This window comes from Giraffa tippelskirchi, chromosome 7, assembly GCF_054371585.1.
Source record: "Giraffa tippelskirchi isolate mGirTip1 chromosome 7, T2T-mGirTip1v1.2.pri, whole genome shotgun sequence".
Lineage (NCBI taxonomy): Eukaryota > Metazoa > Chordata > Mammalia > Artiodactyla > Giraffidae > Giraffa > Giraffa tippelskirchi.
In genome coordinates this window covers 1,458,505-1,482,023 of record NC_137281.1, presented here as the reverse complement: position 1 = coordinate 1,482,023, position 23,519 = coordinate 1,458,505, and the positions used below count along the sequence as shown (strand labels likewise).

Genomic DNA, 23,519 nt, shown 5'->3' with positions numbered 1-23,519 from the left:
ATACAATCTTCAAGATTCCCCTGTCCGGAGGGGGTCTTATCCTTCTATTGTCATTTCCACAGGCACTCAGCACAGAGTTCAGAGTCCATTAGAGAGGTGGCCGACTATGATCAGCCCGAACAGGCCTAAGATGGAGTCCAGGCCCCATGAATTCCTTCATTATGTTCTCTGGAGAGTAAAATATTGGAGTAAGGCAGAGAGCGACGTCAGGGGTGACTTTGGTGGGGGGAGTGATCAGGGAATTTACAAGAGAAGGTAGGCCAGTTATCTCTGTCAGTGAGTTGATAGACTTTGCATGCATTTTCCTCTAAACCCCAAGTCCAAACTATTCTCCTGGGAAAATTTTGGACACCCGCCCCCCAAGAGCCCTCCTAATATTAAAAATTCCTAGTTTCTCCAGCACCCAAAGCTAACACATCAGATGAGGCCCAGGTTTAGCTGAAAAGATTAATGACAGAGAGAATTTTCCTCTGTGGCTTTCTGACATTCAAGGATCTTCCCTATTCTGAAATATCTCCTTGAGATTTCAAGTCATTAAAAATATATCTCCTAAGGGCCAGATGTGTGTATTTAATACAGGATCAACAAGACAGGCAAGGTCTTTCACTGAATGTTCACCATCAGGCGAGGATGCAGAAAGCAAATGAGTAAGAAATAAATCAGCACGTTATTTCAGACAATAAAACTGCGTGGTGGAAACACGACAGAAGCCACAAGTGTCCAATTTTCCAATAGTCACATTTAAAAAAAGATAAAGAGACATAGGCAGAAGTAATCTTAACAGTAGGTTTTATTGAACCCAATACAAAGTATTGCCATTTGAACCAATAACACCGAGGTAAAAAATAAAAAAGATCAATGAAATTTTTAAATTTTTTTTGTTTCTAGGTTTTTTAAAATCCAATGTGTAGTTCACAATTACAGCCTGTCTCGGAGGGACTAGACACGTTCCAGACACTCACATAGCCACAGAGGCTTGCAGCTGCCATGTTGGAAAACATAGATGTAAAAACTGCTGGGAAGAAAATTATCAGGGTAAGAGGAAATGAATCACAGTTGGGAAGGTGGGTGAGGGCTTGGACAAGATATTTGGCTTCAGAAAATCTAGAGAGTAGCCCTGGGTTTGCCTTTCAGCAAGCCCCTACCTGCACAGGTGATCCTCAAGGTTCACCTGGCTAGTAAGGCCCCGGGAAAAACCAGACTGAGTGAATCCTCCACTAGCCTGGAGTGATGAATATTTGCTTTTGAGGAAAGTAACATGAGGTTTCAGGGAGGCCAAGCCAAGCACTAAAGACCCTGTGTTTTCCCAAATAACAGATACCAATGTTTATCTGTATCTCGTGTCTTCTCTCTCTTTCTGGTTCAGTCGTGTCCGGCTCTTTGCGACCCCATGGGCTGTAGCCCTCCAGGCTCCTCTGTCCCCGTCTCCTACGGCTCCTGCGTTGGCAGGCGGATTCTTTACCACTAGCGCCACCGATATTTATCTGTATCTCATACAAATTCTCAAATAATAGATACAGATATTTATTGACTCATTTGCAGATAATCAATACAGATATTTATTGACAGGCCGCCCTGTGTCTAGACTTGGCTCGGCATCCATATGTCATGTGATGTGAGGGGCTGGAAAATTCCAGTCTCCCGGCCTCCCGCCCCTGTGCATCTCCCACTCCAGCGGTGGTCCCCATGGCAACCGTCTCCACAGCTCCCGTCAGTCGAGTACCCTTGAGGGGAAGGAGTAGTCTAGTCGGCCTCCCAACAGCCTGGACTTGGGGATGGTGTGATGGGGGGTATGGGGAGGACTAGGTCCCGGGATCCCTCCCCCGCCCACATCACCTTTAGCACCCGTTAACAGTGTCTCCTTGAGTGGGGTTTGTGCAGAAGGGCAGAGATGAAATGGGCCGTGCAAGCTGCTGCTGACTTAAAGAAATAACTGCTTCCACCATTAAGCAGCTGCTGGAGGTGCAGACGACAGACGTCTTATCTCTGCCGACCATTCAGCCGTGTCCCATTCTTCCTCGGACACACGGTGATTGAGTGCCCAGGACATTGTGTGCACTTCAGTGTAATAATTGTGAGCCAAGCCCTGACTATGCAGAAAGCAGATTGGGCTTCAAAAGCTTCGAGTGTCTCTCTCTCCCTGACAAACCTCAGCACGAGGGTTCCACTCGGCCTTCTTTCAGAAGACGCCCCACACCTGCTTTCTGGTGCCCATTAGCACCCAAGTAGCCCCACGAAGCTGACCAGGGCTTGAAAGACGCCAGAAACTCCACCGCAACTCCACCCAGCGACGTGGCTTGTAGGGCCTGCGGCGGAGGGCGGGTGGCGGGGAGGCGGTCTTTGTCCCCGCTTTCAGAAAAGGATCTTTGTGGATGTTGAGACGCAGCCGTGGTTCATCAGAGTTCAGGGTCTGAGGACAGGTGCCTCCCCGTGGGACTCTGGAGGGCTTGGGGAACTCAGAAACTCCATGCTTCAGGAGGGAAGGCAGATGGTGTAAGGGACAAAGGCTGAACATCTGCTCGAGCAAATGTTTGCTTGTTTCTTGTTTTTTCCGTGAAACTGTATAAACTGTCAGTGTTCTCGTCTAATGACGATGGGCCTTTTCACAGAATGGGTTTAAAAAAAGGAAGCACGGTCATTCTGGCTCTAAAATTTGATCCTAAGAAGATGATGGCAGTTTAGAGAGAAGAGTTTGTGTAGAGGTTTTGTTGTGGTTCAGTCGCTAAGTCGTGTCCGACTCTTTGTGATCCCATGGACTGCAACATGCCAGGCCTCCCTGTTCATCACCATCTCCCGGAGCTTGTGCAAACTCATGTCCATCGAGTCGGTGATGCCATCCAACCGTCTCATCCTCTGTCGTCCCCTTCTCCTGCCCTCAATCTTTCCCAGCATCAGGGTCTTTTCCAATGAGTCAGTTCTTCATGTCACATGGCCAAAGTATTGGAGCTTCAGCTTCAGCATCAATCCTTCCAGTGAATATTCAGGGTTGATCTCCTTTAGGATGGACTGGTTGGATCTCCTTGCAGTCCAGAGGACTCTCAAGAGTCTTCTCCAACACCACAGTTCAAAAGCATTTCACGCTCAGCCTTCCTTATGGTCCAATTCTCACATCCATACATCACTACTGGAAAAGCCATAGCTTTGACTAGATGGGCCTTTGTCAGCAAAGTGATGTCTCTGCTTTTCAATATGCTGTCTAGGTTTTTCATGGCTTTTTTCCCCGAGCATGCATCTTTTAATTCCATGGCTGCAGTCACTGTCTGCAACGATTTTGGAGCCAAGTAGAGGTTTTGGTGGGGAATAAACTTGAAACGTTTCTTCTTAGCCAGAATTTATGTCAGAATCCCAAACAGAACAGGCAAACAACAAAGAATTCAGAGATGACGACAAACACCCACGCAGGTAGATGACCTGAAATACCCAGAGTGTGGGCAAGTTGTAATCAGCCAGGGAAATCGAACCGTATGAATTATTCCTGCTTCATCCCTCGGCCTGATCATAGAAAACTTACGTTTTCACAAACTCTAGCTCTTATTGTAGCATAACCCGAAGCAAGCTCAATATTCTTCAAGAGAAGGGCTGGCTACATAAATTCTGATGACTGCATTCGATGGAATTCAATGATGCTGGGCAAAGCCATAAAGACGTCCTTTAGGAATTCAAAAAGCAAAATATACAGTGAAATGAAAGCAAGATGTGTAATGTTATGAAGGGCTGCTACAATTTGTGTAAAAAGGAGGAAAGGAACATATATATAAATATATATAAATACAATATATTGACCTGGCTAAAAAGTTCCTTCAGATTTTTCCATACACTCTTCGGGAAAAACTCAAACATTTTGGCCAACTTAATATTACATTAGATAGTAATTATAAAATAGACAATATGCAAAATATATAAATAATATCTGGAGAAGAAAATGGCAACCCACTCCAGTATTCTTGCCTGGAGAATCCCCATGGACAGGAGCCTACAGTCCATGCGGTCACAAGAGTCGGACACGACTTAGCGACTACACCAGCACCACCACTGCCATAAATAATATCTATACACATGGGCAACCTCTCTCACATCAGTGGGTGCCTGGTGGATGGGCTGATGTCTTAGGTTGATGCTGTAGACTGAACATTTGTGTCTCCCCAAAATTCATATATGAAGCCCTAATCGCCCTGGAGGAGGAAATGGCAACCCACCCCAGTATTCTTGCCTGGGAAATCCCATGGACAGAGGAGCCTCGTGGGCTATAGTCTGTGGGGTCACAGAGAGTCAGACACGACTCAGTGGCTAAACAACAACAAGTGAAAAATGGCAGAAAGTAGTGAAACAAAATGGTGAGTATGTTGTGAACTTTACTGAAGTCAAGTTCTTGGTGAAAATGAAAAAAAGCAAAGGAGAGACCTAATCCTCAGTGGGACCATGTTAGGAGTTGGGCCTCTTGGAAATGCGTAGGTCTTGGGAGCAGAGACTTCATGATGGGTTTAGGGTCCTCATAAAAGAGGCCCCGGGGAGCTCGGCCAGCCCTCCCACCACAGGGGTTTATAGCAGGAAGACAGACGTCGGGGAACCAGGAAGTGGGCCTCCCCGCCCACCAGCTCTGCGCTCTCCTTTCCCCCAGGTTTATTGACTCAGTCTTGATTTATGAATTCTGTCTTTAGTTTGTGGGATATCGTTTGTTACCATCAGAGTTTATTGTTTTCCTGGAACTGTTCCAGCTTTGACAGTGAAACTCCCTTCAAGTTTGCATCTGTGTCCTTTTGACTTTTTTTTTTTTTTTCAGTCCTCCCGTAACTTTTAGGCACAAAATATTCTGGCTTATCTTCTGTTTTTCTTGCCCAGCTCCAGAGTCAGCCATTTCTCCAGGCAGCGCTGGGTCCCTTGAGTGGAGAATGGCATTTGGAAACCAGAATCCGAGCGCTTGGTTTACTCTTTTACAAGTCATGTTTGGGTAAAGAGGGTTTTATTTTATTTTATTTTATTGAAGTATAGTTCATTTACAACCTTGTATTAATTTCTGCTGTACAGCAAAGTGTATATATATCAGAGTCATATATACATATAGGGGCTTTCCTGGTGGCTCAGATGGTAAAGAATCTGGCTGCAATGCAGGAGACCCAGGTTTGATTCCTGGGTCAGGAAAATTCCATGGAGAAGGGAATGGCTACACACTCCAGTGTTCTTGCTGGGAAATGCCATGGACAGAGGAGCCCACGGACAGACTGAGTGACTAACGTGTGTGTGTGGGTGTGGGTGTGTGTGTGTGTTATATTCATTTGTTTTGTGCTCAGTCATGTCCAACTCTTTGCAACCCCATGGCCTGCAGCCCACCATGGAATTCTCCAGGCAAGAATAAGGAGTGGGTCGCCATTCCTATGTATATATTCTTTTTCATGTTCTTTTCCATTGCGGTTTATCCCAGGATATTGACTAGAGTTCCCTATGCTCTACAGGAGGCTTTCTTGCTTATCCATCCTGTACACACTAGTTTATATCTGCTGATCTCAGCCCCTGCCCCACCCTCCCCCATCTCCCCGCTCACCTTGGCAACCACAGTCTGCTCTCCGTGTCTCTGACTGTTTCTGCCTCGTAGATAAATTCATTTGGACCATGTTGTTAGGTTTCTCATATAAGTGATATCAAATGATATTTGTCTTCCTCTCCCTGACTTATTTCACTTACTATGATAATGTCTTGGTCCATCTATGTTGCATGTGGCATCATTTCATTCTTTTTTATGGTTGAGTAATATTCCATCGTGTGTGTGTACCCGTCTTCTCTATCCATTCGTTTGTCGGTGGACGTCTAGGTTGCTTCCGTGTCTTAGCTATTGTAAATAGTGCTGCTGTGAGCATAGGCATGCATGTGTAGTTCTGGATTAGAGTTTTATCTGGATATACACCCAGCAGTGGGAGTACAGGATTCTATGGCAACTCTATTTTTAGTTTTTTGAGGAACGCCATACTGTTTCCATAGTAGCTGCACCAATTTACATCCCCACAAGTGTAGGAGGGTTCCCTGGGGAAATTAGATTTTATCCTGAGAAGTGATGTGACTAGATCTGCATTCTAGAAAGGCCCCTTCAGATGTGAGTGTGGAAAACAGACTGGTGGGCAGAGAGCTTGAAAAAATACAGCCCTTCAGGACTTCCCTGGTGGTCTGGCTAAGAATCCACCTGCTAAGGCAGGGGCCAATTCCTGGTCTGGGAAGATTCCACATGCCCTGAAGCAGCTAAGTGCTTGAGCCCCGGCTGCTAAAGCCCGCGTGTTCTGGAGCCTGCGTGCCACAACTGCTGAGCACGCCTCCAGCAGCTCCTGACACCTGTGCACCTGGAGACCTCGCTCCCCACGGGAAGCCGCTACAGAGAGCAGCTCCTGCACGGCAGCGAAGACCCAGAACAGCCAAAACCAGTGAATATTAAGATGTTTTAAAAACAAAAATACAATCCTTTAGGTACCACATTGATGAATTTTGCCACGTTGGAGTCTTTGTGATAATACTGGACACAATACTTTTTTTTTTTCCTTTTAAATTGCTCTCTGTTATACATGAACTATCAACTACCTTTAAAGGGAATTTTAAATCATGACCCTGAATGGGAGCACCATTTTCTCTCATCGTGGAAGATGAAAATAAACATACAAGGAAAACATACACAAATAATGTTGCTTGACATGAGTTAGGTGCAATGGCCAGCCAAGGTTTTGAGCCAATGACTTGCTTTTGTTTGTTTTGCTCAAAGGAGATGATGGTGAATAATATTTGCTAAAGACATTCAGTGTTGATACTTTCAAATTCTGGTGGTGTGTGAGGACTCTTGAGAGTCCCTTGGACTGCAAGGAGATCAAACCAGTCCATCCTAAAAGAAATCAACCCTGAGTATTCATTGGAAGGACTAATGCTGAAGCTGAAGCTCCAGTACTTTAGCCACCTGATGTGAAGTGTGGACTCAATGGAAAAGACCCTGATGCTGGGAAAGATTGAGGGCAGGAGGAGAAGGCGGGGGACAGAGGATGAGAGGGCTGGATGGCATCACCGACTCAATGGACATGAGTTTGAGTAAACTCCGGGAGTTGGTGATGGACAGGGAGGCCTGGGTGCTACAGTCCAGAGGTTTCGGAGTCGGACACGGCTTAGCAACTGAACAGCAAAGACATTCGAAGCAAGCTAAGACGTTATCCTTTATATGCTGTGATGGGCCTAAACATACTAAAAAGGAAATTTGTTTCTCCTTTTGATTCAAGCATTCTTTAATGTCATGTGTCTAGCTTTTTTATTTTTTTTTTGCCACATGGCTTGTGGGATCTTAGTTCCCCAGGCCGGGATTGAACCGAGGCCGTGGCAGTGAAAGCTCAGAGTCCTAAGTCCTGGACCACCAGGGAATTCCCACAGATCTGCATTATTATAGTATAAACATAAGAGACATGGGTTCAATCCCTGGGTTGCAAAGATCCCCTGGAGGAGGGCATGGCAACCCACTCCAGTATCCTTGCCTGGAGAATCCCACGGACAGAGCCGCCTGGTGGGCTACCATCCACGGGAGCGCAAAGAGTCGGACACGACTGCAGCGACTTAGCACAGCCCAGCACAGTATAAACGTCTCTTCCCTAATGGTCCCGCTTCTCTAGAGAACCCAGGCTGACACACAGGCGGGCCTCACTGGTGGCGATGTGGCCCGGAGGAGAGAAACGTGTACACAGTGTTTCCCCCTGGTTAATCTCTTTTTCCGTACCCGGTATTTTCGAGATGTCCGTACACGATGGGAGAAGATGAAGCTGACTTAGTGGGACCTGCAGATGGACTGGGTACAGGGCTACGAGAGAAGAGGGGAAATAAGGCACGACTTCTGGGATGTCAGCTCGGGCAACGTGGCGCCTCCCGGCAGCGTTCACTGACGCAGAGCCAGCCCGGGACACGGAGGGAGCGCCCGAGGTGGCTGCGATCATTACCCAGGAAATGCATGTGGGCGGCGAGGGTAGGCTGGGGGCACTGGAAAAGGGGGCAGGAATTGGAGGGACATTAGGGGACGACGTGAAAAGAATAACCGCACAGAGAGCGTGCGCTCTGGCAGGAAAAGCAAGGGTGTTTACCGTCCTTGCATGGCCAGGAGAGACAGCTCGCAGATTGTCAGCGGAATTTTCCACTGAGCTAAAGGCCAGGCCGGGTTCCATGAATGATATACATCCCCGTGTAATTAAGAGTGGGGAAGGTTTCTCTAAGACGCCAAACACTGTGGACAGTTTCCTGGAGACATCTGTTTACCATCATTCATTTTGTCTCAATACCCACCTGTTTCAGCGAATTTTCCTCGCTCTCAACCCTCCACCCAGTTTCCTTCCAAACCTTGGGAACTGACAACGCTAAATTTTATCATCTGCAGGGCTTTATTTATTTGGACGTGTTAATCACGGTGTCCTGGCACACAATAAAATGCACAGCGGAACACTTCTGGGATCAATTTCCCTAGTGTAATCCAATGCAGTGAAACATTCCGTGTTACCTAATTTGCACCCTCTCCTTGAAAATATGAACATCCCTTTCGTATTAAGCTAAGGTCTCCTTGGCCTCACTGCCCCGAGTGCAGAAGTTCCCTGCCCAGGAATGGAACCCGTGCCCCTGCAGTGGAAGCTTGGGCTCTTAACCACCAGACTCCCAGGGAAGTCCCCATGATTTTCCTTTCTGACATCTGCACTCGGGCATCTCATAGGCATCTCAGCATAACAAATCCAAACGAAAGCCCCTGGTGTCTACTGCCACCCACTCAGCCTGCATCGCTCCTGTAGTGGCATCTCACATCCCATAGCCAGTCCATCAGAAAAATCAGATCCTGGGACTTCCCTGGTGGCACAGTGGATAAGAATCCGCTTGCCAATGCAGGAGACGTGGATCCCATCCCTGGCGGGGGAGGAGCCCACGTGCCTCAGAGCCACCAAGCGCCACAACCACTAAGCCTGTGCTCCGGAGCCCGAGAGCTGCAACCACTGAAGCCCGTGTGAGTAGAGCCCACGCTCTGCAACCAGAGAAGCCACTGCAGCGAGAAGCCTGCCCCCCGCAACCAGAGAAAATCCCATCAGAGCAACGGAGACCCGGAGAGACCAAAACTAAAATACATAAATGCATACAGATGTTTTCAAAAAGAAAGCCAGCTCCAATACTCATCCAAAAATACACCCGAAAATTCAACAACTCCTCGCCCTGCCCACTGTCACTGCCCTGGTCCCTGACGCCGTCAGCTCTTGGCTGAATGATTTCAGAGACACACCATCCCAGACCTGTTTTCCCAACCTCCATCTTGGCCCCCTGAGTCTCCTCTCAACACAGCCTAATTGTAATTATCCTAAAATTCTCTTTATTTTTTTAAATTTTATTTATTTATTTAGGCCATCATAGCCTGTGGGATCTTAGTTCCCCGACCAGGGATTGAATCCAGGCCCTCAGCAGTGAGAGTGTGGAGTCCTAACCACTGAATCACCAGGTACTTTCCCTAGATGCCTTTCCTTTTTCACATGCTGGGTCTTCGAGCAGCGTGGGCTTTGCTCTAGTTGTGACAAAAGGGGGACCCTCTAGCTGCAGTGCGCAGGCTTCTCATTGCAGGGGCTTCTCTTGGTGCAGAGCAGGGGCTCTGGGGTGTGCGGGCTTCTGTAGCTGCAGCTCCCGGGCTCAAAGCACAGACTCAGTAGTCGTGACTTGTGGGCTTAGCTGGCCCTGCAGCACGTGGGAGTCCTCCCGGCCAGGGAGCAAACCTGTGACTCCTGCTCTGGTAGGTGGATTCTTTACCACTGAGCCACCAGGGAATTGCCCTCCTCTCCTTTTGGAAACCCTCCCCCGGCTCCCATCTTGCTGGGGTAGAAGCTGCAGGCACGGCCCTGTCTGTCTGTTCTCCAGCCTTCCTGCCTCCCCTCCGACCCCCGCGCCCCGCAGCAGCCGCGCTGACCTCGGCGGCCCACCCCCCACCGGCCGGCCTCCATCGGGGAGACGGCGTGGCCGGCTCCCCCGCCCCGGCCTGCACGGCGGCGCTCGCCCTCTCAAGGACACCGCGCCGGGGGCGCCCCCCGGACCTGTCACCCGGCCCCCTCCCCGCCTCGTGCTCCTTTCCCTCCAGGAGGAGGAGAGCGGCGCCCGGTCTGGGGGCTCCGGGTTCGTTAAACATCAACCCTCAGCAGTGTTCACACATGCAAATGGGCTTCTTTCCAAAACAGAAACAGACATAGAAAACAAACTTATGGTGACCCGCGGGGAGAGCGGAGGCATAAACCAGGGTAGAGCATTAACAGGTACTCGGCCATATGTAAAGTCAACAGCCGCGCTTCACTGTAGGCACGAGGTGTGTGCCTGCCCAGTCGCTCAGGCGTGTCGGACTCTGCGACCCCGAGGGCTGCGGGCCGCCGGCTCCTCTGTCCGTGGGCTTCTCCAGGCAAGAACCCTGGAGTGGGTGGCCGCTCCCTGCTCCAGGGGGTCTTCTCGACCCAGGGATGGAAACTGTGTCTCCTGTATTGACTCTTTACCCCTGAGCCACCTGGAAAGCCCCTATAGCACACGGGACTATATTCAATATCTTGCGTGTGTGCGTGTGTGTGCGTTTTATATCTATACATAACCGATTCACTTTGCTGTACACCTGAAACTAACACGATGTTTTAATTCAACTCCTCTTAAATTTAAAACAAAACAAAACAGTGTGTTCTCACAGAGCATCAGCCTCAGAAAAGGCCACTCAGCAACCGTAATGGATTGAAACAAAACAGTCACTCGGTAATCATGTCTGAACACAGACAAGACGCGAACATCATCCACGTCACAAAAGTGAACAAACAGTCCTCACTCCTGGGTAATCGTTGCTGGTGTTTAGTTGCTAAATTGTTTAGTCACTACGTCCTGGCCAGCTCTTTGCGACCTGATGGACTGTAGCCCGCCAGGCTCCTCTCTCCATGGGATTCTCCAGGCAAGAATACTGGAGTGGGTTGTCATTTCCTCCTCCGGGGTATCTTCCCCACCCAGGGATCCAACCTGCATGTCTTGTGTCTCCTGCACTTGCAGACAGATTCTTTACCACTGAGCCACCTGGGAAGCTCAGATTCATCTTCAATTCCTTCTCTCACCTCCCATAGCCAGTCCATCAGAAAATCAGGTCCCATACTCATCCAAAAATATATCTAAAACTTCAACAGCAGCTCAGCTTGCCCATCGTCAGTGCCCTGGTCCATGACACCCACAGCTCTTGGCTGAATGATTTCAAAAACACACCACCCCCAGTCTGTTTTCCCAACCTCCATACTGGCCCCCTGGGTCTACTCTCCACCCAGCATAATTGTAAATATCCTAAAATCCTCTTTATTTTTTAAATTTTTGTTGTTTGGTATTTTACTTTGTTTTTGGCTGCTGCATAGCTTGTGGGGGGCTTGCAGGAGATCTGGGTTCCATCCCTGGGTCAGGAAGATCCCCTGCAGTAGGAAATGGCAACCCACTCCAGTATTCTTGCCTGGAAAATTCCGTGGATGGAGAAGCCTGGTGGGCTACAGTGCATGGGGTTGCAACGGAGTCGTGCATAAGACAGCTTGTGGGATCACAGTCCGCCCACTGGGATCGAACCCAGGCCCGCAGCAGTGAAAGGGTGGGGTCCTGACCACTGAGCCGCCAGGGAATTGCCCTCCTCTCCTTTTGGAAACCCTCCCCCAGCTCCCATCTTGCTGGGGTAGAAGCCGCAGGCGCGGCCCTGTCTGTCTGTTCTCCAGCCTTCCTGCCTCCCCTCCGACCCCCGCGCCCCGCAGCAGCCGCGCTGACCTCGGCGGCCCACCCCCCACCGGCCGGCCTCCACCGGGGAGACGGCGTGGCCGGCTCCCCCGCTCCGGCCTGCACGGCGGCGCTCGCCCTCTCAAGGACACCGCGCCGGGGGCGCCCCCCGGACCTGTCACCCGGCCCCCTCCCCGCCTCGTGCTCCTTTCCCTCCAGGAGGAGGAGAGCGGCACCCGGTCTGGGGGCTCCGGGTTCGTTAAACATCAACCCTCAGCAGTGTTCACACATGCAAATGGGCTTCTTTCCAAAACAGAAACAGACATAGAAAACAAACTTATGGTGACCCGCGGGGAGAGCGGAGGCATAAACCAGGGTAGAGCATTAACAGGTACTCGGCCATATGTAAAGTCAACAGCCGCGCTTCACTGTAGGCACGAGGTGTGTGCCTGCCCAGTCGCTCAGGCGTGTCGGACTCTGCGACCCCGAGGGCTGCGGGCCGCCGGCTCCTCTGTCCGTGGGCTTCTCCAGGCAAGAACCCTGGAGTGGGTGGCCGCTCCCTGCTCCAGGGGGTCTTCTCGACCCAGGGATGGAAACTGTGTCTCCTGTATTGACTCTTTACCCCCGAGCCACCTGGAAAGCCCCTATAGCACAGGGGACTATATTCAACATCTTGCGTGTGGGCGTGTGTGTATAATATATATACAGAACTGCATATACACCTGAAACCAACATGATATTTTAATTCAACTACACTTAAAACAACACCACCAGAAAGTGTGTTCTTACAGAACATCAGCCTCAGAAAAGGCCACTCAGCAATGGTGATGGATCCAAACAAAACACAGCCACTTGGTAATCGTGTCTGAACACAGACAAGACGTGAACACCGACCCTCTCACGAAAGTCACCAAACAGTCCTCACTCCTGCCTAACGCTGCTTCTCAAGCAATTACAACTGTAGCCTTGCCCTCTGATCAAGACCCTTTTCCTCCATAAGATTTACTAAGAAACTCAGTCACAGAATGAAGCTCACTTCCTGATGTAGCTCATCCAGAACGTAACCCAGCTTCCATAAGCTGTCCTCAAAATCCCCGACTCAAATCCCAACCCTATAATAGGGATTTCAACACATTACGTCGAACGCTATTCAATATAATCGGTATTCTCAGTATCATCTTACAGTTTCCTATTGCAGTTTCTCCCTCATTTGAACCATAACCAAGGTATTCACCACAGGTGTCTTCCAGGAGGTCTTTGCCCTGGGGCATCAAAACCCCTTAACAACCAACACTAACAGCCTATGGATTTCATTTTACCATGTTTACCGTTTGTCTCTTCATTAGAATATAAGTCCTTTGGAGACGGTGACTGGCAGAGTTAGGGCTCCACGAATTTTTTTAAAATACCTTTTATTTTATTTATTTATTTATCTGGCCGAAGGGGGTCTTAGTTGCAGCATGGGAGCCCTCAGTTGCTGTATGTGGGATCCAGTTCCCTGACCAGGGGTTGAACCCGGTCCCCTGCATTGGGAGCCGGAGTGTTAGCCACTCGACCGCCAGGGAAGTTCCTCCACGAATTGCTGTTACTGCCGCTGTTGTTATATTTTCCTCTGGGGTTGACCCCTTTGTTGTTACGTGATGCCCCTCCTGACTCCTGTTATGGTCTTGCTTTTGTTTGTTTGCATGTTCATTTACTTTTGGTTGCGCTGGGTCTTGGTGGCTGTGCAGGCTTCTCTCTGCTTTGCTGAGATCGGGGGCTGCTCCCCAATTGTGGCGTGCGAGCTTCTCCTGGTGCAGCTTCTCTTAGAACGGAGAACAGCCTCTAGGGTGTACGGGCTTCAGCAGCTCCAGCTCCCCAGGCTCTAGACCAGAGGCTTAGTTGCCCCTCAGCACATGGGATCGTCCCGGAGCCAGGATCAAACCCACGTCCCCTGCATTGGCAGGCCGATTCTTAACCAGTGGACCACCAGGGAAGTCCTCCAGGAATTTTTTTAAAGAGATCTTCCAGGAGGAAGTGGAAACTCAAAGGCCTCAGGGCGTCTGGCCCTCTGCAGAGGAGCCGGGCTGCAAACCCAGCTTGGGAGCCCTTGGCCTGAGCCCTGCTGCTGCTGCCCAGACACGTGGGCAGCGGGTGGAATACTCTCCCCGGCCCCATCTCTGCCTTCTCTGCCTGCAGTGTTTCCTCTGGGGATTGATTTCCCTCTTTGAGGACCAAAAAGTTGGGTTGAAATAAATCTAGGAGCCCCAATATTCAAGATGAGCAGGTCCGTCTTCTCCCAACGGAGGGAGTTGTGGGGGGGCATTCTAGCAGCGCCCTCTTTTGAGAACCGGCCTCAGTCCGTGGAGAAGGTCTGGCACCGAGCACTGGACCACGGGCCACGGGCGGGAGCGGGCAGGGAAGGGCGAGGGGGTGGGGGTTTCGTTCCCGCCTTCCCACGAGGGTCCTGGCCTGTTGGGGATGGAGCCCTATCTCTCAGGTCAGAAGCAGCAGGGAGCACCTTTGTGATTCCACCGGGGGGGGCACCTCCGCCCACCCCTTCCCCACCTCCCGTTCTTGGTCCAGGTTTGGGTGGAGGCCTTCTCTCACCTGACGCCCACCCGGCCGCTCCGCAGTCCGTCTGCCTCTCCACCTTGGGCAGGGACTCTTCCCTGTGACTTTAGGTTCCTGTCGACTTGCTGTCTTTCAGAGTAAGTCTCTGGTATTTCCCTCCTTTCGCCAAGATTACATTGAAGTTTTGTACACCTGTGTTCATAAAACCGTTAGTCACAAATGCTGAACCGTGAAAGTGGTCCAAGGGTCCACCGAACAATAGATGGGCAACCAAAATGTGATGGGTCCATATAATAGAATACCACCCAGCCTCAAAAAGGAAGATTTTTGGCATCTGTTCAACGTGCCTAACCTTGAGGTTGTTATGTTACGTGGAATAAACCAGTCACAAAAGGACAAGTACTGTGTGACTTCACTTACATGCGGTTTCCGGGGAAGTCAAACTCACACTCAGGACATTTAACATTGGTTTGATCGATTCAACTGTATTCAGATTTTCCCAAATGCCTCAGGATTCTTCAGTTCTTCAGTATCACCTCCACTGAGAAGGCCTCCCAGATTACCCCCGTAAAGCATGTATGCCTCCCTTAGTCTTTATTTTGGGTGTGTTTAGTCACTCAGTCGTGTCCGACTCTGCGACCCCATGGGCTGTAGCAGCCAGCGGACAGAGCCGCCTGGTGGGCTACCATCCACGGGAGAATCCACGGGATTCTCCAGGCAAGAATCCTGGAGTGGGTTGCCATTTCCTTCTCCAGGGGATGTTCCCCACCCAGGGATTGAACCCAGGTCTCCTGCATTGCAGACAGATGCTTTACCGTCTGAGCTATGAATCAGCAAACACTTTCTGTAAAAGGCCAGGTTGTTTGTCTTGTTTTGTTTTTGGGCCTCATGGCACAGCTTGTGGGATCTTAGTTTCTGCACCAGGGATCCAACCTGAGCCCTTGGCAGTGGAAGCGCCAAGTCCTAACCATTGGACCGCCAGGGAATGACCCAGCTTGTAAATCTTTTAGACTTTGTAGCACATAGTTCTCTCCCTGTTGTAATAGGAAAGCAGCCACAGGCAATATGGAAATTAATTAGTGTGGCTGTGTTCCAGTAAAACTTTATTTATGGACATTGGAAAAAGATAAGAATACATTCAAGGTTAGTTAACCTGTAAGACCCACTCTAGGTGGGAGGCTTGCGGGAGGGGTGCCCTCGAGAGCGAGACAGGCTGTACGCTGCGCGGAGTTCACACCGGAAGACAGACCCTTAACAGATGAACCAAGTTTCAAAACCCATTTTGGATATGGACATGTGCTGCGAAGAAAAGGAGGCAGGGTGATAGTTTATATATTTATTCATTTATTTTTAAAATTTTGTTTATTTATGTATTATGCTGGGTCTTCCTTGCTGTGTGCAGGCTTTCTCTACTTGCGGCGAGGGAAGGGCTACTCTCTTGTTGCGGAGCTCAGGCTCAGCAGTTGCGTGCACAGACTTAGTTGCCCAGTGGCATGGGGGATCTTCCCGGACCAGGGATGAAACCCGCGTCCCCTGCTTTGGCAGGAGGATTCTTAACCACTCAACCACCACGGAAATCCCTCACTTATTTATTTTCCCAGGGGCCACAAAGGGAGCTTAATTTTTAATGCCAGAGAGAAAGACAATACTGGAGAAAATCTGACGAGAAGTGGAGAGATGTGGGCTTCAATGCCCTTTTTGCCAATTCCTAGCCTTGTGACCACAGACACGGTGTACCTTCCAGGCTTCTGTTGGCCTGCCCATCAGGTCAATGTGAATAGTCTTTATAGTGTGTGCATGTCTCAGCAATTTTGTTGCCTTCTCCCAAGTTTTCCATCCATTGAACTTCTACTTGTTTCTCAAAGCCTCCCTCATCTATTTGTTTAACTTTTTGCCGCACCACACAGCAAGGAGGATCTTAGTTCCTGACCAGGGATTGAATCCGAGCCCCATGCGTTGGAAGCACGCAGTCCTAACCACTGGACTGCCAAGGAAGTCCAGCAGGGTGGTATTTAAGAGAGAGACTACGAAGAGGAGAGCTTTTGCCTCCTGTTTAGTTTCGGGGACCCCAGGATTCTCCATTTTCAACAACGGCCCCCCCTGCCCAAGTGCCCCGAGGCACGCGGTCTCTGGCTCCGCTCTGAGAAACTTGGGCTAAAGGTGAAAAGGAAAAGTTAATATTTTCACATAACCTCCTGCTCTTTCTGCCTCTGTAACTCAGCTTGCTCCTTGCAAAGTCTGGGTCACATAGTCTCAGAAAGTGGGGACTCACATTACTAGGAACCGGTTTATCTCACTCACCCTACCGCCCAGCCCCTGCAAACCTGCAAACCCGCTTGATCATGCCTGTCCGTGTATAAAAACTCTGTAACCCCTTTGGTCAGGGCTCAGAGCTTGGAGGGTTAACTCCTCTGGGCCTGCCGGCCTGATAAACCTGAGTTCTCCAGCCCTGCTGGCTTCTGCAACAAAGGGCGTCAGATCTGCTGCTGAGCACTTTGTAAGTTGCATTTGCTTTATGCTCACAGCAACCTCGTGATCATGGAATACTTGTAGCTTGTGTTCAGAAAGAGGAACCTGGGGCTTCGAGAGCCATAGCCACTTGTTGAGTTTCCTCCTTTCTTTTGGGCTCGGCTGCATCTCCGTTGCTTCTAGTTGCGGGGAGCTGGGCTGCTCTCTGTTGCGGCGTGGGCTTCTCACCACAGTGGCTTCTCGTTGCGAAGCAGTGAGCCGAGGGCACGCAGCTCAGGAGTTGTGGCACACGGGCTTAGTTGCCCCGCGGCATGTGGGATCTTCCCAGACCAGGGATCGAGCCCGTGTCCCCTGCACTGTCAGGCGGATGCTCAACCACTGGGCCAGCAAGGAAGCCCCACTTCCTGAGTGTCTCCATTTCGCCTTCATGCCATGGGTGCGTCCCCTGTGTGGATAGGCGGGGACTTGAGTCCCACGTGGTGGGCAAAGCCCACGAAATCTCAAGCCCGGAGGCTCCTTCGGCCCTCTCCCCAGCCTCTCCTTCTGGGCCCCCATCCCACCTTGGTTTCCGTGGCAACAGCCTCTGTCTTCACACCAGGTGGGAGGGAATTTCTATGACTTAAAGAGGGTAGAGGGGTTGTCTCCGTCCCTCGGGGCTGTTATAACAGAATCCCCCCAGACCGGGTGGGTTATGAACGACAGACGTTTCTCTCTTAACAGTTCTGGGCCGGAAGGCCAAGACCCAGGGGCCAGCAGATGAAGCGCCTGGTGAGGACCCCACTTGCGAAAAGTGAAAATGTCAGTGGCTCAGTCGTGTCGGACTCTTTGCGGCCCCACAGACTGTAGCGCGCCAGGCTCCTCTGTCCATGGGACTCTCCAGGCAAGAGTACTGGAGCGAGTAGCCTTTCCCTTCTCCAGGGGGATCTTCCCGACGCAGGGAGCGAACCCGGCTCTCCTGCACTGACAGGCGGATTTTTGGGTTTTTTTTTAACCATCTGAGCCACCAGGGAAGCCCTCTGAAGGGCAACGTCCAGCTATGTCCACCAGAGGGAGCTCTTGGGGCCCCTTTTCTGGGAGTGTTCCTCTCCAGCCTCGAGGCCTGATCAATCCCCGAAGGGCCCGCCTTCTGATACCAACTCACCGGTGGTGAGGATCCGACATACGAATTTGTGGGACACAAACATTCCGTCCTTAGCCGCGTGGCTGGAAAAGGAAGGGCTGCCCCCAGGACGTGTGTCAGGCCTGCTTTTGTCCCTATTAAAATGAAAACTTACATTCTTTACAAAAGGATTAAAAACGAAATGGAGACTCCCTGGTGGCCCAATGGCTAGGGTTCTCTGCTTTCACTGCCCAGGGCCCGGGTTCAATCCACGTTCAGGGAACTAGGATCCTGCAAGCCATACAGTTAAAAGTTAAGCGGTTTTGTAGTCTTTTGCAGACACTAAAGAAACCCCAGGTTCTAGTCAGCAGTGGCTGAAAGTGCCAGTAGCTCAAAGCATAGTTATTTAAATAATTAAAAATAAAGCTAAAATAAATAAATAAAAATAAATAAAGCTGTGATTTGTGACAACATAGATTAAATCTCCGGGCATTATGCTGAGTGAAATTAGCCAGGCAGAAAAGACAAATACAGTGCGATCTCACTTATATGTATGTGGAAACTTAAAAAAAAAAAATCAAATTCCTAGGAAGAGTGGAACAGTGGCTTCCAGGGGCTGGGGTGAGGGTGGGGACATGGGGGCTGCTGGTGGGAGTGGCCAAGCTTTCAGTTATAAGACAAATGCTGAGCTCTAAGGTCAGCACGGCAACTGCAGATAACAGTACTGTGTCATATACTTGACATTTGCTAAGAGAGTTGCTCTTAAGCCTTCATTCTCAACAGAGACACACAAAAGTACTCAGATAAAAGCAACTGGGCATCAATTTTTAAGATAAAATGAATATTTATGAAATAAATGGGTAAGTACATGCAAACGAGCAAAGGCACTGCGTTCCTGAGGGGTGGGCTGGGCTGTGGAAAGGCCTTTTGGTTCTTCCGGTGGAACTGCTGGTTGTGGCCCTACATATGCACAAGTAAAATCGATGCACTGTGATATACACTTGTTCATCTTTTATGGGAGACAGAAATGGGGTGAGATGCCTCAATGCATGAGCGGGGTGTGAGTGTGAGAGTGTGTGTATGAGTGTATGAGAGTGTATATGTATATGTGTGAAAGTCTGTGTGAGTGTAAGAGTGTGTGAGAGTGTGTGTGTGAGAGTGTGTGTATGAGAGTGTCTGTGTGAGAGTGTGTGTGAGTATGAGTGTGTGTGTGTGAGAGTGTGTGTGAGAGTATGTATGTGTGTGAGAGTGTGTGAGAGTGTGTGTGTGAGTGCATGTGAGAGTATGTGTGTGAGAGAGTGTGTGTGTGAGAGTGTGTGAGTGCATGTGTGTGAATGTGTGAGTGTGTGAGTGTGTGAATCTGTGTGTGTGTGAGAGAGTGTGTGTGAGTGTGTATGCGTGTGAGTGTCTATGAGTGTGAGTGAGTGTGTGGGTGGGTGTGAGTGTGTGAGTGTGAGTGTGAGTGTGTGAATGTGTGTGAGAGTGTGTGTGAGTGTGTATGCGTGTGAGTGTCTATGAGTGTGAGTGAGTGTGAGTGTGTGTGTGTGTGAATGTGTGTGTGAGAGTGTGTGTGAGTGTGTATGCGTAAGTGTCTATGAGTGTGAGTGAGTGAGTGTGAGTGTGTGTGTGAGTGTGTGAGTGTGTGAGAGTGTGAGTGTGAGTGTGTGAGTGTGTGTGAGTGTCTGAGTGAGTGTGAGTGAGTGTGAGTGAGTGTGTGAGAGTGTGTGAGAGTGTGGTGTGTGTGTATGAGTGTGAGTGTGTGTGAGTGTGTGTGAGTGAGTGCGTGACTGTGTGAGAGTGTGAGAGTGTGAGTGAGTGAGTGTGAGTGAGTGTGTGTGTGAGTGTGTGAGTGTGAGTGTGTGTGTGAGTGTGTGAGTGTGTGAGAGTGTGAGTGTGAGTGTGTGAGTGTCTGAGTGTGAGAGAGTGTGTGAGTGTGTGTGAGAGTGTGGTGTGTGTGTATGAGTGTGAGTGTGTGTGAGTGTGTGTGAGTGAGTGCGTGACTGTGTGTGTGTGTGAGAGTGTGAGTGTGAGTGTGTGAGTGTCTGAGTGTGTGAGAGTGTGTGAGTGTGTGTGAGAGTGTGGTGTGTGTGTATGAGTGTGAGTGTGTGTGAGTGTGTGTGAGTGAGTGCGTGACTGTGTGAGTGTGTGAGAGTGTGAGTGTGTGTGAGTGAGTGTGAGTGAGTGCGTGACTGTGTGTGAGTGTGAGAGTGTGAGTGTGAGTGTGAGAGTGTGTGTGTGAGTGTGTGTGAGTGTCTGAGTGTGAGTGTGTGAGTGTGTGAGTGAGTGTGAGTGAGTGCGTGACTGTGTGTGAGAGTGTGAGAGTGTGAGTGTGAGAGTGTGAGTGTGAGTGTGTGAGTGTCTGAGTGTGAGAGAGTGTGTGAGTGTGTGTGAGAGTGTGGTGTGTGTGTATGAGTGTGACTGTGTGTGAGTGTGTGAGTGTGAGTGTGAGAGTATGTGTGAGAGTGTGTGAGTGTGTATGAGTGTGAGTGTGTGTGAGAGTGTGAGTGTGTGAGTGTGTGTGAGTGTGAGTGTGTGTGAGTGAGTGTGTGAGAGTGTGTGTGTCTGAGTGTGTATGATTGTGAGTGTGTGTGAGTGAGTGCGAGAGTATGTGTGTGAGTGTGAGTGTGAGAGTGTGTGTGTGAGTGTGAGTGTGTGAGTGTGTGTGAGTGTCTGAGTGAGTGTGAGTGAGTGTGTGAGAGTGTGTGAGTGTGTGTGAGAGTGTGGTGTGTGTGTATGAGTGTGAGTGTGTGTGAGTGTGTGTGAGTGAGTGCGTGACTGTGTGAGTGTGAGTGTGTGTGAGTGTGTGTGAGTGAGTGCGTGACTGTGTGTGAGTGTGAGTGTGAGAGTGTGAGGAGGGGAGGGGTCACAATATTTAAAAGCGCTTCAGTGTCACCTGCCCTGCTCTGCCCTTTCCTTTTCTTCACATTATTTCCCTCTTCCCTCTGGTTTATTTGCTTCCCTCCACACTCCCCCAGTTTTAAGGGGAAAATAGGACCAAAAACAAAGAAAGCAGCGCTTCTTTCTCTCCGCGTTTACGTCGTCTCTCCCCGCCCGTCTCCCCTCTCTCCGTCTCAGCCCCGCTCTTTCTAGCCGGACCCCAGGCGGCAGAGGTCAGAGCAAAGCGCGGTCTTTCCCGGGAACCGCGGGCGCCCCGGGGCCCTCAGAGCCCCAGGCTCGGGCTGGCGGCACGGGGGCCGCCGCGGCTGCGGGAACCCTCCCCCGCTACAGGAACACCGCAGGCTGAAAGAAGCCATCTCAGGAGTGGGATCACTCTCAAAACGTCTCAGCAGACTCAGTCCCCCGTCCCGTTGGCCAGATCTGGGTTGCGGTAACCGCCCAATCCAGCCGTTAGCGAGGAGATCGGGGCCTCCCAGAGAGAGTGAGACCCGTCAGAATATACTCCCTTAACGAGGGCTGGGGTCGCTCTTTCATGACTCGGGTTCTTACCCCAGGTTCTCACGAACCTGCCCCGCCCCCCTCCCTGCCCCCCACCCCCGCTTTCTTTATCTTTTTTTTGGCCATGCCACCTGGCATATGAGATCTTAGTTTCCAGACCGGGGATCAAACCCGTGCCGCATGCTGTGGAAGCTCGAGTCTTAACCACTGAACTGCCAGGAAATGCACTTGGCTCTCTTTCACCATTGAAGCTGCAGCTCAAATGTCACCTCCTCCGAGAAGCCCTCCATGAACACCCTATGCAGAGTAAACTTGCTAGGTGTGCACTCTCTCTCACCAAATTATTGTCTGTCCCAGGAGTTCCCAACCTTCAGGCCTCAGAATGGTACCTCCTGTCAGATCAGCGGCGGCATTGGATTGGAAACAAAGTGCACAATAGATGCAATGGGCTTGAATCATCCTGAAGCCATCTCCCCGCCTCCCCATCCGTGGAAAAATTGTCTTCCACAAAACTGGTCCCTGGTGCCAAAGCTTGGGGACCACGAGTCTATGCTTCAGGACATTTATCACAGTTGTGAATCACCTTGCTCATTTTTTATTTCTAGCAGGTAGATATCACCATCATTGGCATTCGACAGGTAAGGGAAACAGAGGCATCTTCTCCAGTCCCTGCCGGGGGTGGGGAGGGCACCCTAACTCCCTTTCATTCCTCAAGCCACAGCTCAAATGTCACCTCCTCCAAGAAGCCCTGAATGAACACCCAATGCAGAGTCAATGTAAGGGTCGATGCCGAGTGTGCACAGGTGTAGATGTTGGCATTGTCAGTGGAAACCATCAATAAACGATCTATATAAAAACAAACAAACAAACAAACTTTCCTGCTGGTCCAGTGGTTAAGACTCTAAGCTTCCACTGTAGAGACACACGGGTTCAATCCCTGATCAGGGAACTAAGATCCCGCATGCCCACATGGTGTGGACAAAAAAAACCCCCAAAAACCTATGGTAGGAATAGAAGAGAGTTTTATTTCCACTGGATTACAAAATGCAAGAGCCTCATAAAGGCAAAAACCACAGGTAACAAATTGTTTGTCAAGAATTATCATTGAATATGGCAAGAACGTGTGCTTGTGCAGCGAGGATTGGTTGGGGTCTGAAATGGTTGCTTAGTTACGAGGGGAGGCCTTGAGCCCGTGAGGCTGCAGCTGGCAGCGGTTTGCAGCTGCCGTTTTGAGAACTGGCTGGTGGTACATGGAATCACGGATAAGCCAGAAGGGCTCCCCCACACTTCAATATGTGAACATTTCTCTTGTCTTCGTCTTGGCTTCTTCCCCATCATTTACCTGTGTTCCCTCAACTGCGGTTGCGGTGTGACCTCGGTTCTCTTAAATTATAAATCTGAGACATGCCTACCATTAAGCAAAGGTTGAAAAGGAAAACGCCCGCAGGCGGGACTCTTGAGCGGATGCAAAGCACAGGGCAGCCGGGGCTCGAGCAGCTCGCCGGGGGCCACGAGGGCGGGTTAATGCTCGACCAGGAGGCAGGTGTTCGGAATGGCTTCCTTGCCCATCAGGGCCAGCACGAGGCCTCTCGGGCGGATGTGTGACGCTGGCAGAGAGGAGGCTGAGGCGGCGGGTGGCGCGTGGGGGAAACTCTGTACGTAGGGTGCTTCTCTCACCCGGGCACTACTGGCGTTTGGAGTCTCATGCTAATCTGGGACTAATTCTTAGTCCCAGGAGAACTGTGACCTGGCCTCCACCCCCCAGTCTCCTGCCCCTTGTGAAAACCGGAATGTCCCCAGACCTCCCGCGAGCGTCCGCTGGGAGGCGGAATCGCCGCTGGTTGAGGACAGTGCTTCCAGCAGAGCCCACGGCAAACACAGGGCGAGCCCCCAGATCAGAGCTCCTGGTTTACAGGGTCTAGGAGCGCTACCTTGGGAGGTTCTGCTCTAAACCATCTAAATTTCTTTTTCTTAAGAAAAAAATTTCATTTAAAAAAATCCCTTTCATTGAGTGCTTAGTCACTCGGTTCTGTCTGACTCTTTCTGACCCCCTGGCTCCTCTGTCCGTGGAATTTTCCAGGCAAGAACACTGGAATGGCTTGCCCTGCATGCCTCCAAAGGATCTTCCCACCCCAGGGATCGAACCCAGGCCTCCCACGTTGCAGGCGGATTTTTTTTTTTTTTTTAACCATCTGAGCCACCAGGGAAGCCCAAGAACACAGGGGTGGGTAGTCTAGCCCTGGCTCCTGGGGAACTTCCTGACCCAGGAATCGAA

At 50.4% G+C, this 23,519-nt stretch overlaps 1 long non-coding RNA gene across 1 annotated transcript in view; it reads left to right on the top strand.

The window, feature by feature from the left end:
• The first annotated feature begins 887 nt into the window (after positions 1-887).
• The window catches only part of LOC145514477 (uncharacterized), a 33,116-nt gene continuing 10,484 nt past the window's right edge, over positions 888-23,519 (top strand). The window contains exon 1 of the long non-coding RNA XR_014060173.1: positions 888-1,035. This is a non-coding gene — a long non-coding RNA (uncharacterized LOC145514477). The remainder of the gene's footprint in view (positions 1,036-23,519) is intronic.